The sequence below is a fragment of the Canis lupus genome, chromosome 19 (assembly GCF_048164855.1).
Source record: "Canis lupus baileyi chromosome 19, mCanLup2.hap1, whole genome shotgun sequence".
NCBI classification, from domain to species: Eukaryota; Metazoa; Chordata; class Mammalia; order Carnivora; family Canidae; genus Canis; species Canis lupus.
Genome location: NC_132856.1, coordinates 13,524,701 through 13,539,658, shown reverse-complemented (window position 1 = coordinate 13,539,658; position 14,958 = coordinate 13,524,701). Strand labels below are relative to the sequence as shown.

The following is a 14,958-nucleotide window of genomic DNA, read 5'->3' as shown; positions in this document are numbered from 1 at the left end:
TCACCTCTGTCACCAAAACAGGCTCTGTAACATGGGTTTTACTTTTTTTTTTTTTTTTCAGCCTTTTCAGAAGGATATGAGAGTTGATGCAAAGATGGAGCCGCTTAGATAAGGAGAGTTTGATCAGTTAAGATTGCTTTGTTGTGGGTACCAAGTAACCCAATGCACTGGCAACAGTGGCTTAAAATGGTAAGTGTTCATTTTCCTTCCTTCTCTCTCTCTGCCTCCCTCCCTCCCTCTCCTTCCTTTTTTATCTTTGTCAACCATGCTTGCAGAGGCCACGTGATATGAAATATTTCATCAGATTGAGTACAGAAGCAGATATGAAGCAGATATGAATTAGAAAGATTAACAAAATATAAAATAATGCTGTTTTTTTCTGCTTTGGTAAAAGGATTTTTAATACCAACAATATTTCTGTTAACAGTTAATGAGTTTGTTATTTTTAATAAATTAAAAAGATTTTCTAAATGTTTAAGATTTAGCTTCCAATATTTAGTTTACATGCACAAAAGATTTTTGGGATATTTTGTGTATGTAAAAGATTTTGGGGTACACAAAGTCTTTTACATACACAGAAAGATTTTAAAGATTTTTAGCTTACATACACAAAATAATCTCCAATGATTATTAAATGTTGTGGAGGGATTCTGAGACCAAAAAGTTTAAGAAAAGCTGCTTTATAAAATAAGGCTTTAGATTCGGTGTCTATCATAGGCATTACATCTGTTTTTCTATCATTTGGCTATTGTTTATTATGGTTTTAGTTATGGGAGTTTTATAATTTTTACAGTCAAGTCTGTGGATTTAGTCCCTACATATCCCCACTATGTCTACTATTCTTATGTTTTTATTTATTTATTTTTTGCTTAAACATTATCTTTTATTTATATTTTTAGTGCCTAAGTACCTAGTTTTTAATATACTTTAATACATGGATATAAAAACTTCTCCAAATAAAAAGCTAGTTGTCTCAACCTCATATGCTAAGTAAATTATTCTTTCCTACTCTTTTCCTTTGATATATTCCTATGTATATTCACTATTTTAAGAAGCTTCTGATTTTCCTCTAGTTTGAGTATCTCTCTGCTAAAACCATACAGATAACTCTTATTACCATTGCTTTAAAATTGAATTCTGACATCCACCTGTTATCAAAGGTGTTCCTCATTTTCCTTTCCCATAATTTTATTATTTTTATCCACTTGTTTTTCCAGGTAAAATTTAAAGTCTTAATTTATATATATATAAAAAAAATATCCAGTAGGGGCACCTGGGTGGCTCAGTTGGTTAAGCATCTGCCTTCAGCTCAGGTCATGATCCTAGAGTCCTGGTATTGACTCCTACATGGGGCTCCTGCTCTATGGAGAGCCTGCTTCTCCCTATCCCTCTGCTTGCCATTCCCCTGCTTGTACACTCTCTCTCTCTCTCAAATAAATAAATGTTTAAAATTTTTTTTTAAAAAAAAGACAGTAGGGAATTGCATTGAAATTATGCATGCCTTTGGGGAAAAAGGACTTTTGTATACTTCTAAGTCTTCTAATATTCTTGACCATTAGTTTATCTTCTTATAAATAGTAAGTTTATATATTCTTTCTTATAGGCCTTGCACTTTTTTCCTAGATTTATTTTTAGGATTTTATTGTGCTCTAACTTTCTAAGAATATTTGATTAGATACTTAAAATTCTCCAACCTGAAAATTAAGTACTTGAAACTAATACTTAAAATTAACTAGCCTATTTTATGAGTCCCTACCTTCCTCCCCAGTTTCAGAAAAGTTTTGGTTATACTCCTCTATTACATATTAGAAAATCTAAGAGTGAATCATATTCACCTTCCTAACACAAATTTCACATAATATTTGCAAATGAACTACTCTGCCCTGTGTCTCTGGGTTTCTCTATTTCTGGGACCTGTTCTTTTGTTTTGTTTTGTTTTGTTCTTCCCAGCTTCCCAACAGACTCATGTCTTTTTTGAGGCTATTAACTTTGGATTGCTCCAAAGGGAGTTGAGCAGCTAAATTGCCATGCTATGGATAATCTGAACTTTATGTACTTTCCTGGAGTGAAGGAGAAGTGAATATAAGAAAACTTTTGCAGAATTTCAAAAATTATTTTCTTAGTTTTCAAGAATCATGCAATATTGTCTGGCCTGTACTGTTGGGGTGCTCCAGCTCTTTTGGAAAATATGTAAAGTTACATACTTTAGCCAAAACTTCAGGTGCTATCTGGGCTTTTATAAGATGCCCTGAAAGAAATAGTGGCTTATTTTAACTTGTAAGTTTTGTTTTCTTGCTTATGGAACAAAGAAATAAACTTTTTTTTTTTTTTTTTTTTTTAAAGAACTGACATACAGTATTGTACTTTCAGGTATAAAAACTAGTACTTTGATATATACAGACATTATAGAATGCTCATCACAATGTCTACTCATGATTACCATACAAAGTTGCTAAAATATTATTAACCATATTCCCTTTGCTGTACATTATATTCTGTATCTTATTTATTTTATAACTGGAAGATTATATTTCTTAATCCTCTTAACCTTTTCATCCTTCTCCCATTACTCCCATTGGACAACTGTTAGTTTTTTCTTTGTATTTATGAGTCTGTTTCTGCTTTGCATATTTAGTTTTTTGGATTCCATCTTTTTCTGACTTACTTTACTTAGCATAATACCTTCTAGGTCTATTTATGTTATCGCAAATAGCAAGATCTCATTCTTTTTTACAGGAGAGTAACATTCCATTATATATGTATACCACATCTTCTTTATCCATTCATCTTAACTGATGGATATTTAGGTTGCATCCATATCTTGGCTCTTTTAGGTAATGCTGCAATGAACATGGGAGGGTGTATATGTCCTTTCAAATTAGTGTTTTCATTTTTTTTTTCAGATAAACACCTAGAAGCACAATTGCTAGATCATATGGTAGTTTGATTTTTTAATTTTTTTGAGGAAGTCTCATGCTATTTCACAGTGGCTATACCAATTTACATTCCTACAAACACTGCCTGAGGGTTCCCTTTTCTCCATATCCTTATCAACACTTGTCCTTTTGGTAATAGTCATTCTGAGAGGTATGAGGTGTTATCTCATTGTGGTTTTGGTTTGCATCCCTGGTAATTAGCAATGTAGAGCATCTTTTCATGTCCTGGTTGGCCATCTGCATGTCTTCTTTGAAAAAATGTCTATTCAAGTCTCCTTCCCATTTTTTTTTTAAGATTTTATTTATTTATGAGAAACACAGAGAGGAGAGAGAGAGAGAGGCAGAGACACAGGCAGAGGGAGAAGCAGGCTCCATGCAGGGAGCCTAACGTGGGACTCGATCCCAGGTCTCCAGGATCACACTCTGGGCTGAAGGTGGTGCTAAACCGCTGAGCCACCCAGGCTGCCCTCCTTCCCATTTTTAAATCAGATTTTTTCTTTTGTGATTGAGTTGTATGAATTCTTCATCTTCTCCCATTCAATAGGTTGCCTTTTTGTTTTGGTCATGGTTTCTTTTGCTGTGCAACAGCTTTTTAGTTTGATGTAGTTCCATTTACTTTTTTCTTTTGTTGTCCTTGCCTGAGGAGATAGATCCAAAAAATACTGCTAAGACCAATGTTAAAGAGGTTACTGCCCACATTTTTTTCTAGGAGTTTTTTGGTTTCAGATTTTTAAGCCTTTAATCCATTTTCATTTAGCTTTTGTTTATGGTGTAAGTTACTGGTACAGTTTAATTCTTTTGCATGTGGCTGTCCAGTTTTTCCATCAGCATTTATTAAAGATACTGTCCTTCACCCATTATATATTTTTAACTCCTTTGTCATAAGTGGACCATATATGCATGGGTTTATTTCTAAGGTCTCTATCTTGTTCTATTGATCTATGGGTCTTTACGGCAATACTTTACTATTTGGGTACTAAAGCTTTATAATATACTTTGAAATATAGAAGTGTAATGTCCCCAACTTCATTGTTCTTTCTTAAGAGTGTTTTGGCTATCTGGAGTCTTCTGTGTCCCCATACAAATTTTAAAACTGTTTATTCTACTTCTCTGAAAATTGTCATTGCAATTTTGGTAGGAATTGCATTGAATCTGTGGATTACTTTGGATAGTGTGGACATTTTAACAATATTAACTCTTTCAGTCCATGGACATGGTATTTCTTTCCATTTATTTGTGTCTTCTTTCATCAATGTCTTATAGTTTTCAGAGTACAGGTCTTTTGCATCCTTGGTTAAATTTAGTCTTATTTTATTCTTTTTGATGCAATTGTAAATGGGATTGTTTTCTTGATTTCTCTCTTTGTTAGTTCATGATTAGTGTATTGATTTATATCATGTAACTTTACTGAATTCGTTTATCAGTTTTAAGAGTTTTTGGGTGGGGGCTTTAGGGTTTTCTACATAGAGTATCATGCTTCTGCAAATTGTGACAGTTTTACTTCTTCCTTTCCAATCTGGATGACTTTTATTCCTTTTTCTTGTCTAACTGCTGCATGGCTAAGACTTCCAATACTGTGTTGAATAAAAGTGGCAAGAGTGGCATCCTTGTGTTCTTATTGATCTTAAAGGGAAAGCTTTCAACTTTTCACTGAGGAGTATGATGTTAACTATGGATTTCTCATATAAAGCTTTTATGAGGGCAGCCCGGGGTGGCTCAGCGGTTCACTGCCACCTTCCACCCAGGGCCTGATCCTGGAGACCTGGGATCAAGTCCCACGTTAGGCTCCCTGCATGGAGCCTGCTTCTCCCTCTGCCTGTGTCTCTGCCTCTCTCTCTCTCCTCTCTGTGTTTCTCATAAATAAATAAAATCTTAAAAAAAAAATGGGAAGGAGACTTGAATAGACATTTTTTCAAAGAAGACATGCAGATGGCCAACCAGGACATGAAAAGATGCTCTACATTGCTAATTACCAGGGATGCAAACCAAAACCACAATGAGATAACACCTCATACCTCTCAGAATGACTATTACCAAAAGGACAAGTGTTGATAAGGATATGGAGAAAAGGGAACCCTCAGGCAGTGTTTGTAGGAATGTAAATTGGTATAGCCACTGTGAAATAGCATGAGACTTCCTCAAAAAAATTTAAAAAATCAAACTACCATATGATCCAGAAATTGTGCTTCTAGGTGTGTGTGTGTGTGTGGTTTTTTTTTTTTTTTTTTTTTTTTGGCTCATTTAGGTACCGGTGGCACAGGTACAGGTTGCAGGGGAGCAGAGCAAGGAAGGACAGTGAGAACGAAGGAGGCTGGGAGGAGGCAGGGTCCCGGACACACCAGGGAAAGTGTATTTTACTTGTGCCCTCTTTCCCTCTCTTCCAAGTCATGCTTCCTCCTGTCATGCTTGCCTCTTTCAGGAGGCCTTCTCTGACTACCCCTCCAGGCCTCTCTGGGCCTTCCTGCATGCCCCAGCATGGTGCTGCCCTTGGGGGCCTCGTGGTTCTCCTGCCAGGCCTTGGCTGTGGGGTCCCCCTGTCCAGGAAGCCCTCCCCACCACAGAGAAGCCAGTGTCTACTCCAGCCTGTGCACAGCCATTCTTGGGGTCCTGCTCCCGGCCAGGGACTGGGGTCTGAGCACTCACAGCCCTCAGGGTATTCAGTGTACCCTAGCCCACCATCCTCCCTTCTGTCCACTGTTCACCGAGGCCCCCCTGACAAAGGTTCGGTCTCCTGCACTTTTTGTTTTTTTGAAGAGTTGAAATCTTGGCTCTTTTCATTTTTATCCAGTCTTTTAAGCCCCCACTAGTCCCAGTGTGGGGCTTGGACCCACAACCCCAAGATCAAGAGCCACAGGCTCTACCGACTGATCCAGCGAGGTGCCCCAAGTCTCTTAAGTCTTTTTAGATTTTGTTTTTCCCATCAATAATATGAGGATTTGGCAATCTATGTCAAAGTACTTTGTACATTAAAAAAGTTGGATAGGTGTATGTGGCCTTGTTCAATATTTACGTAAGGGGATATATACTTTAGGGTCATTGCCAAGAGAGAAGAGCTGCAGCAACTATCCTGTCTCAGAAAAAAATTAAATTTTTCCAAAATGTTCTGACCACTTGGGGGCACTACAGCCCCAGGCTAATGAGGAGGGAAGAAATTAAGGAAGCCAAGAGGCCTGGTTATTGACTAGAACCACCTATACCCCTAAACCTGGCCACCAGACCTGTAGTACTGCAGGAAGGCAGTGGAGTGAAGAGGCATTTGCATGCTGGTGCCAGTGCTATAGCTCACTCTCCCGTGGGTACACCCCTTGTCCTCTCTGGCATGCTGGCCTTCCCACAGTGGCAGGGCCCTTCCAGTTGACCTTCTGTCCAGCTTTACCACTGGGCCCACCCAGCATCTTTGGATGCCATCCAAAAGATGCCTATGATCCTACCAGGAATGTTCATCCTACCAGAGGCACACTACTGCCCCTGCTTTCCTGGTCTTGTTCCCTTTGCAATGACTCCCCAAGCTTGGCTAGGCTTGTGGATCTCCATCAAAGCAAGGGGGGAGGCCAGCAGAACTGGGGCTCTGCCACACATACTGAAAAAGGGGTGTTGGGCTCTTCCAGACCACAGCCTTTCTGTACCTACTCCCTCTCTCTGTGTCTCTCATGAATAAATAAATAAATAAAATCTTAAAAAGAAAAAAAAAGCCTTTATGGTGTTTAGGTACATTCCCTCTAAACCCACTCTGTTGAGAGTTTTAGCATAAATGGAGTTTGAATTTTATCAAAAATTTTTTCTCCATATGTTGAGATGATCATATGATTTATATTCATTATATTTATACAGGTTATCACATTGATTTGCAGATATCGAACATGATGTATCTCTGCTATCAACCCCCCCTTAATCATGTTGTCATCTCTTTAATGTATTGTTGAATTTGGTTTACTAACATTTTGTTGAGGATTTTTTCATCTATTATTCATCAGGGATATTAGCCTGTAGTTTTTTGGATTGTGTAGTATCTTTGGTTTACAGCAGAGTAATACTGGCCTCATTGAATGAGTTTGGAAGCAGTCCTTTCTCTTTTCTTTTTGGGATAACTGGAGAATGGTAGGTATTAATTTTATTTTAAATGTTTGGTAGAATTCACCTGTGAAGCTATCTGCCCTTGACTTTTGTTTTTGGGAGCTTTTTGATTACTGATTCAACTTCATTACTAGTCATTGGTATGTTCAGATTTTCTACTTCTTTCTGATTCAGTATTGGAGGAGTGTATTTTTCAAGGGATTTATTTCTTATAGAGTTTCCAATTAGTTGATATATAATTGTAGTAGTCTTTTATGATCTTTGTATTTCTGAGGCATCAGTTGTAATTTTGCTTTTATTTTTGATTTATTTGACTCTAATCTTATCTCCCTAAAAAGTCTTGGTGGTAAATGTCATCAACTTTATCATTTCAAAGAACCAGCTTTTAGTTTCATTAATCTTTTTTTTCTATTATTTCCTTCTTTCTACTAACTTTGAGCTTTGTTCTTTTTTTAGTACCTTTAGGTTTAAGAATATAACCCACCTCTTAAAACTGTTTTTCTGCATCCTCTAGATTTTGGAGCATTGTGTTTTCATTTTCATTTGTCTCAAGGTTTTTTTTGTTTTGTTTTGTTTTTTTTAATTTCTCTTTGATTTTTTCATTGACCTATTGGTTGTGTAGTGGCACGTTGTTTAATCTCCATGTGTTTGTGCTTTTTCCAGTTCTCTTCTTATAGTTTTTAGTTTCATACATTAAGAAAAGATGCTTGATATGATTTCAGTCATTGTAAGTTTATTAAGACTTGTTTTGTGACCTAATGTGATTTATACTGGAGAATGTTCCATGTGCAATTGGGAAGAATGTGTATTTTGCTATTTGCAATGGACTAAGGCAGGGTTGTGCAGAGCTCTCAGCTGGGTGCAGCCCCTAGCATTAGCAATCTACAGGAAGGATTCTCAAACGTCCTGGTCTCAGTCCCTGGGCAGAGAGACAGATGCCTCTTGCATCACTGGCAGGTGCTCCACTATCAGTAGGTGGGTCTCCTTCACTTACTGCCTGTGTACTTTTTGACTTGGTGTTTCTGTACTGGTTTTTGGATTCAATGGGTCTGTGCATGAGCCCCTTAACACCAGGTTTTCCTTTCTGTGTAATTCAATAATTTTCCAACAGGACATACCCTATTGTTTTTGTTTGTTTGTTTTTAAGATTTTATTTATTTATTCATGAGGGAGAGAAAGAGAGAGAGGCAGAGACATGGGCAGAGAGGGAGAAGCTGTCTCCATGCAGGGAGCCCGATGTGGGACTCAGTCCTGGGACTTCAGGATCACGCCCTGGGCTGAAGGCAGGTGCCAAACCACTGAGCCACCCAGGATCCCCTTCCATGTTGGTTTTTCAAAAGCAGCTGTTTTGGGGGTTTGTTTCTCCTGTCAGGATTTAATGGTTGCAGTGCTTGATGTGGAGTTCGAATACTTCACTGATGGCAAGAAGGCCATCAAATGCTGTGCTTTGGTGTGCTTTTTTCCTTAGTAAGAACCTATCCTTGCTTCTTCTACATATCTCCATGCTGCGCCTTATTGTGGAGGCTCTGTTCATCCAGTTTTTAGGTTGCCTTTAGTGGGACTTATTCCAAATGTAGTGGATTGTTGTGTCTATGGAAGATGAGCTCAAGATCTTCCTACAACAACATCTTAAGGGGCACTTCAGAACTCTATTTTTAAAGGTCTTATGAGTATTAAAAGTTCAAACCAAGCAGCATGAGGTCTTTTGTTTTTAATATTAGACTGGGTTAATCAATTTACTAAAAAGCCCCAATGGACTTGCTTATTACTAAGCTACATGTTACCAAACAGGGGCTTGATTTAATTATAAGTTTCAGCTGTCTTAGAAATGGAAACCTTAAACCAGTCAGGAATTGCCTGATCAACACTAGTTAGGTAAGCTGCTTGATGGACCCCTACTATCCGTTATAGGGAAAGTAAACTTATAACCACCCACTTTTTGCCTCTTCTAACCTTGTTTCTGCTCCCTTCTGTCTATATAAATCTTTCATTTTGTATAGGTTCTCAGAACTCTTTTCTATCTGCTAGATTGTATGTAGCCCTATGTATGAATTGTTGAATAAAGCCAGTAAGATCTTTAAAATTTAGTCAGTTGAATTTTGCTTTTTGTTTGGTGGCAGTGATAGGATCCAAAGGAAACTTCTGAGAGCTTTGGGGACAATAAGAAACAGAGGCATTGTTCCTTTTGAAACTTTTGAGTTCTCTATCTTGCCACTTGAAGGACATGGACATTCTTAGATCCAAGCTCTGTTCTTTTTGCATTGAGCTCCCAGTCTAATTGGCTTTCCAGTCCAAGGTTAACAGGTCAATTTAGATTAATGGGAGGATTTAATAGAGCACTAGTTCTTAGGCCTTAGTCCATAGGCCCAGGCCAGGGATTAATTGGTCACCTTGAGCCAGCAGATTGTTCCACCTGGAACCAAAGTCCTTAACCCTTGGTTAGTCTGCAGTCAGTATTTGTTGGAGTCTTCTGGTTCAGTCTGCAGTTCTACTTCGGGAACTGCTGGTGGTATACACAAAAGGTGTTCTTTTGGCCAATTCATAGTACCATCTCTGGTTACTGGTGGGGTTCATAGTTCTGTTTACATCATATGCACATTAGCAGAAACCAACAGTAACTGGGGGAAAGGATTAATAAATCTATTGTTAATGGGACTCTCAGAAGCCAAAGCTAAAAAAATTTATGAGCATGGGTCAAGCAGTTAAAAGTGTTAGGGCATTCACCTCCTAATTCTAAGATATCTGCAGCAGCACACAATCCCCAACCCATTGGTACACCTCTCTTAAGTATTTCAAGGCTTTAACTAAAGAAGTAGGATCCTAGATTTTAGAGAATTGAATACACCACCTTCTGGCACCACTAATTATTTTATATCTAAGTACTATGGCCCTGAAAGCTGTAAGTATCTGTGAAAATGGCAAAATATTACTAAGGTAGTATAGGATTATGATGGTCATTATGGGGAATGTTATATTTAACAAGTGCATTTGAAAGCAAGGGCTCCTAATCAAACAAATAGAATGGGATACCTATTTTAGTTGGTAGGCAGAAGTCTCCAAAGGCTTTAAGATTCCAAAATAACTTCATTGAAAGATTCACTGCAAAAGGCTAAGGAAACATTAAAGAGGTAACCAAAAGACTAAAGTCATCTTACTTCTCCCCTCTATCTTCCTTCCCTTCCTTTACCTACTCATCCTCTATCTGAATTGCCTCTGAAGAGACTAAAAGACTGTAAACAAAATATGACCAGGTTTTTAAAACACCCCTTTATCTATCCTCAAAGGAGAATCCCGCTATGCACCCTTCCCAGGGTTGACAGGAGTCTAAGGGATTCTCTGAAAAACTGCTACCTGTTATTCATTTAAGCAGCCAAAGAGAAACTAGAAATTAATAGGAAACCTTGCAAAATTCTGGTAGAATTTTAGATATTGGGGCTATTATCTCTACTTTGGACTCCACTTACTCTGGAAACATGACAAGATAATTGAAAGGATTTTTTAAGTAGGGTTATGGTCAGAAGTTGGCCAAACTGGGAGCTGATATTCAGAGCCTGATAGCTCTTTTTCAGGCCCTTGCCCCTAAGCTAAAATGACTATGTGTCTACAATCTTTTGAATTCCATCTTTGTTGAAGATTTTCTCCCTGATTTAAAGAAGCCAAGTGAAGATAATGTAGTTGAATGTGTGGCAAGTCCCTTAATGTCATTCAAGTTGCAACCCTATTCTTGAGGAATTAAAGATAATTGTGTCACAGACTGTTTACAAAAACAGAAATGCAGTTCTAGAAGCAATTCAAAGGCCACCTATCCTTTTTACTGATCCCTAAACCCCCCCTATTCATCTCAAAAAGATTGTAGATCTGGATTTAGGGAACAACATTCTTTCTCTTTCTCTTTTGTAATGTAAAATATTGTATTTTGTCTTCTCTGGTACTTTCTTACCAGAAAGAAGAAAAGACTAATTGAAAACTATGTCTATGAAAATCTTGAAATTCTTTACCACAAATATTAGTGAAAAGTTTAAGCCACTTTAGCAAGTAACCTTAACTTACTTCATTTGCCAGAAACACAATGCGGATCTAACTATTCTTATATATACTAGTGAGTTTTGCATTATCATACCACTCTTATGGATAAAATTTTAAAACAAAAGCTGTAAGATCTACTTATGTCTGTCCATATGTTTATATATGTCTATGTATATATGTTACAGATGTATGCTTTTTTTTCTACCTCTGGATAGTATTGCCAAAAGTAATTTGTAAGAATTTCTATTTCACAGGTGCTGAAAAAATTAGGTATAATCTCAGAAATATAAAAACTAACTCAAATGTTTTTAAAGTTCATGTGATCTATGATAATCTGTAGTAAATAAAAGCTAATTTAAGTTTGTTGGTCTAATTAAAACAGGCATGTCTTTAGAGCTATCAGTATTAGATATAATATGAGCATTTGGCTTTTATCCATCTTAGGTTTACAAAAAATCAAGTAAGCTCATGTTTTCTCTGTTACAGAATTTGTCAGCAAGAAAGATGAGATGATAGCTGTTTAATGTCTCATGAAATTTGTATAAGTAATCTAAATATAGTTAAGAACAGGTAAGTAGATGAAAGTAAAAGTTTATAAATAACTTTCAAACAAAAATTACACTTCATGGCATATCTACTTAAAAATAGTGTCCAAAATAATTTTGATAAAATTATACTGAGATAAACTAAATGATAGTCACTGAAAATCTAGTTTCCAAATAAGATAAAATACTCAAATGTTAACTACTGAGCATAGGTTTATCTACTGTCTTCTTTTTACGGAACAAGCAAACATATTTGGGTCTATTGGTAAGTATACTTTGTGCCACAATGAAAAACTTACTATGATAGAGAATATACTTCTAGAAATTTATAAATATATTTATAAATTTGCCAACCACAAAATCCTGGTCTAACAGTCTACAACTGTTTACCTTTTAATTTTCAGTAGGAATTAAAGATTCTAAGGGTTAAGAATTCTAATCAATAAATATAATTAAAACTTAGAAATAATAAGAATAAAAGCAAACAAATATTTGGTTGTTCCAGAATGAGAAAAAAAACAGAACAGAATCTGAATGGACATAAAAATGGGAAAGGAATCTTGGGAAAAGAATTTTGTGTGTAGCCAAGCTAAAACTGGAAATGATTTTAGTTTTTAAAATGAGTTTTAATACCAAAAGTACACTGATACAAAATTAGAATTTGGTTTTCTCTCCATTAAAAGGACAGAATTTCTTGGACTTTTGATTTACTTTTGGTAAAAGATTATAAAAATTTCTTTACCTTTAAGTAATCTGCCTGGACAGCAAAGACTTTCTAACCAAAATAATTTACTGTGCTTCACATTATCTTTTTCAGGTCCTTGATTACTTAAACAACAAAACAAAAGATAAAAAACAAACCCCAGTCTTCTCAATATTAAAAGAGCTAAGTTTTGTTTGTATTTATGTGACCTTTTGTATTTGTCTTTAACATCTATTGTTACTTTGGTGAAATATTATTTCATGATGATCTCTGATCCTATTAATCAAATATTTGAACCTTTTGACATTTTCTCCAAATAAATATCTACATATAGCCTTTGTGACCTCAAACTAACTTTCTAATTTCTAAGAGTGCTTCAAAATCTCAAAGGATTTGTCTCCCACTTGGAAGATGTTAAACTAATTGGTTTATTCCATATGTTAAATTATGTGGGAAACATCAATAAAAAATAATGCTAAACCTTAATAGAATGCATCTATACAAATATAACCTAAGTGTTTTAGAAATTACATTAAATTTCTAGAAATCTGATATTGTTCCTGTATAATATTATCAGTTATAATTCTGTTATTATCTTAAAATTTTATGTATCACAGAAATAACCAAATTTCCTTGTCAATTCCATTATAATGAATTCCCATCAGATCTTGTAACCATGAGCACTTTTGAGGGTTTTGTTTTGTTTTTGTTTTTTTTTGGCATTTCTGTGACATTTTATTCTGATACTTTTGCAAAAGTTGGATTCACAGAAGGGATCCCTACCAAATACTGTTGACCACTGACACCACTGCCAAATTCCAAGGTGTCAAACCTCAGGTGCATACATCACAACTTTTGAAGTCTCCACCTGACATCTGGTCCTGTGCAAAGATGGAGACTTCAAAATTAAATTGGCTATGAAGAGAGGTAGCCAATGTCAAGGTACACTGCTTCCTTCAAGTAATATATCTTTCTGTCCTTCCCTCTCTAATCATCCTCTTCCTAATATTTAACACTATGAAGTTCTTTTTGATTATTTTGTTCACATCTGCCTTGCTCTGTCCTGGAAAGATAATGCTACAGTTCATATTTATCAGGCCATTGCAAGGGGCGTAATCCAACCTCAAAATAAGTGGTAAGTTTACCACTATGCTGATAATCCTATAGTTCTACCCATGACAACCTTTTCCTTGATTTTCAATGCCTCAGCTTCTCTGAAACAAACTCAGCCCTCTCGTTCATATCAGACTCTCTAACCCTGGTCCATTTCCTTGTCTTTGGTACCAACCTTAAACCCAGAAAACCTTGTATCCAAGCGTGGTACAAAGAAAGGGACACAATGCAAGGTTAACCAGAATAAAACTCCCTGTGACCTACAGATGCTTACATTTTACGGGTCTCCATGGCTGTCATTTTTCCAGCCCTAAGCCATAGACACAAATAGAAAATATGATGATGCATTCATGACTCAATATTAGCTATTTTTGGCAAATCCCTACCTTCCCTGGCTAGAAGTGCCAATGAGGCTATGACCAGGAACCTCTGGTAAATGCTTCAAGATATTATAGATTCTGCTGTTAAAGCAATAGTTCCCAAGAACAAAATCCCTGCACTTTCTGGCCAAAATGGTTCTGGATACTAAGGTAGACCTTGATTACTTTTTAGTTTAGTAAGGAGGTGTTTGTGCTATGGCCAATACCACTTGCTGCACTTGGATGAACATTTCCGGGGAAGTTGAGACTCAGCTACATAAAGACCACTGAATAAACCAGGTGGATTAAAAAGTGAGTCCTTCAGTGAGGACTTTCTTTGACTTACTTGATTTTGATTGGTTTGGGTCTTGGGGACTATGGCTTTGAAGTAGACTCCAGACATTGGGAATTATCCTACCTATAACAATCATAGTAGCCTCACGAATATGTTGTATTCTCTCAAAAGTTTAAGATGCATTTTCACAGCCTTAATCACCAACTGAAAAACCTCCCTACAACTAGAATATCAGAAAGGGAATGAAGAAAATGACCAGCTTGAAGAAAGTGAACCAAACATCATAACCTGAGAATACCAAAAAGAGATTCAGCAAAAACCTCTAGCAACTCCACAGTGATGTCTTACATTTTGGTCTCATTCTGAGATTCTGATTGAAAGTGTGGGGAGGGATATTAAGACAATAGACCCAAGGGGTGCCTGGGGGGTTCAACTGGCTAAACGTCTGCCTTTTGCTCTTACAGTCTTGGGATGAGGCCTGAGTCAGGTTTCTTGCTCAGCGGGGTGTCTGCTTCTCCCTCAAATAATAAAATCTTTAAAAAAAAAAAAAAAAAAAAACGAATGTTCAAAATGGAGTCACTTATGCTAAGCCTTATGTCACCATACAAAGTCTTACACTCAGATATGCAATCTTAAGCTAGTCAGTCAACTAGTGATCAGCACTAGTTAAGTAATCTGCCTAATAGATTCTAAACATCTCCTAAAGGAAAGTAAGCTTGTAATTGCCAACTGTTTTTTTTTTTTTTCCTAGTGTAACTTCCTTATTCTCACTCCAATCTCCCTATAAAACTCATTTTGTACAGCTCCTCAGGGCTCCTTTGCATCTGCTAAATTGGATGCTACTTGATTCATGAATATTTGAATAATGCCAATAAGATTTTTAATTTTTTTTTTTTAGAGAGAGAGC

At 36.5% G+C, this 14,958-nt stretch overlaps 1 long non-coding RNA gene across 18 annotated transcripts in view; it reads left to right on the top strand.

Annotated features, from left to right (window-relative positions):
• Positions 1-14,958, top strand: part of LOC140609909 (uncharacterized) — a 470,386-nt gene that overhangs the window by 419,295 nt on the left and 36,133 nt on the right. For 10 of the 18 annotated variants that reach the window (XR_012011634.1, XR_012011633.1, XR_012011636.1 and 7 more), the window contains 3 exons: positions 62-189; positions 11,523-11,606; positions 12,399-14,587. This is a non-coding gene — a long non-coding RNA (uncharacterized lncRNA). Of the gene's footprint in view, positions 1-61; positions 190-11,522; positions 11,607-12,398; positions 14,590-14,958 lie in introns of those variants that run through there. The other 8 variants (XR_012011644.1, XR_012011647.1, XR_012011645.1 and 5 more) reach the window with 3 other exon arrangements.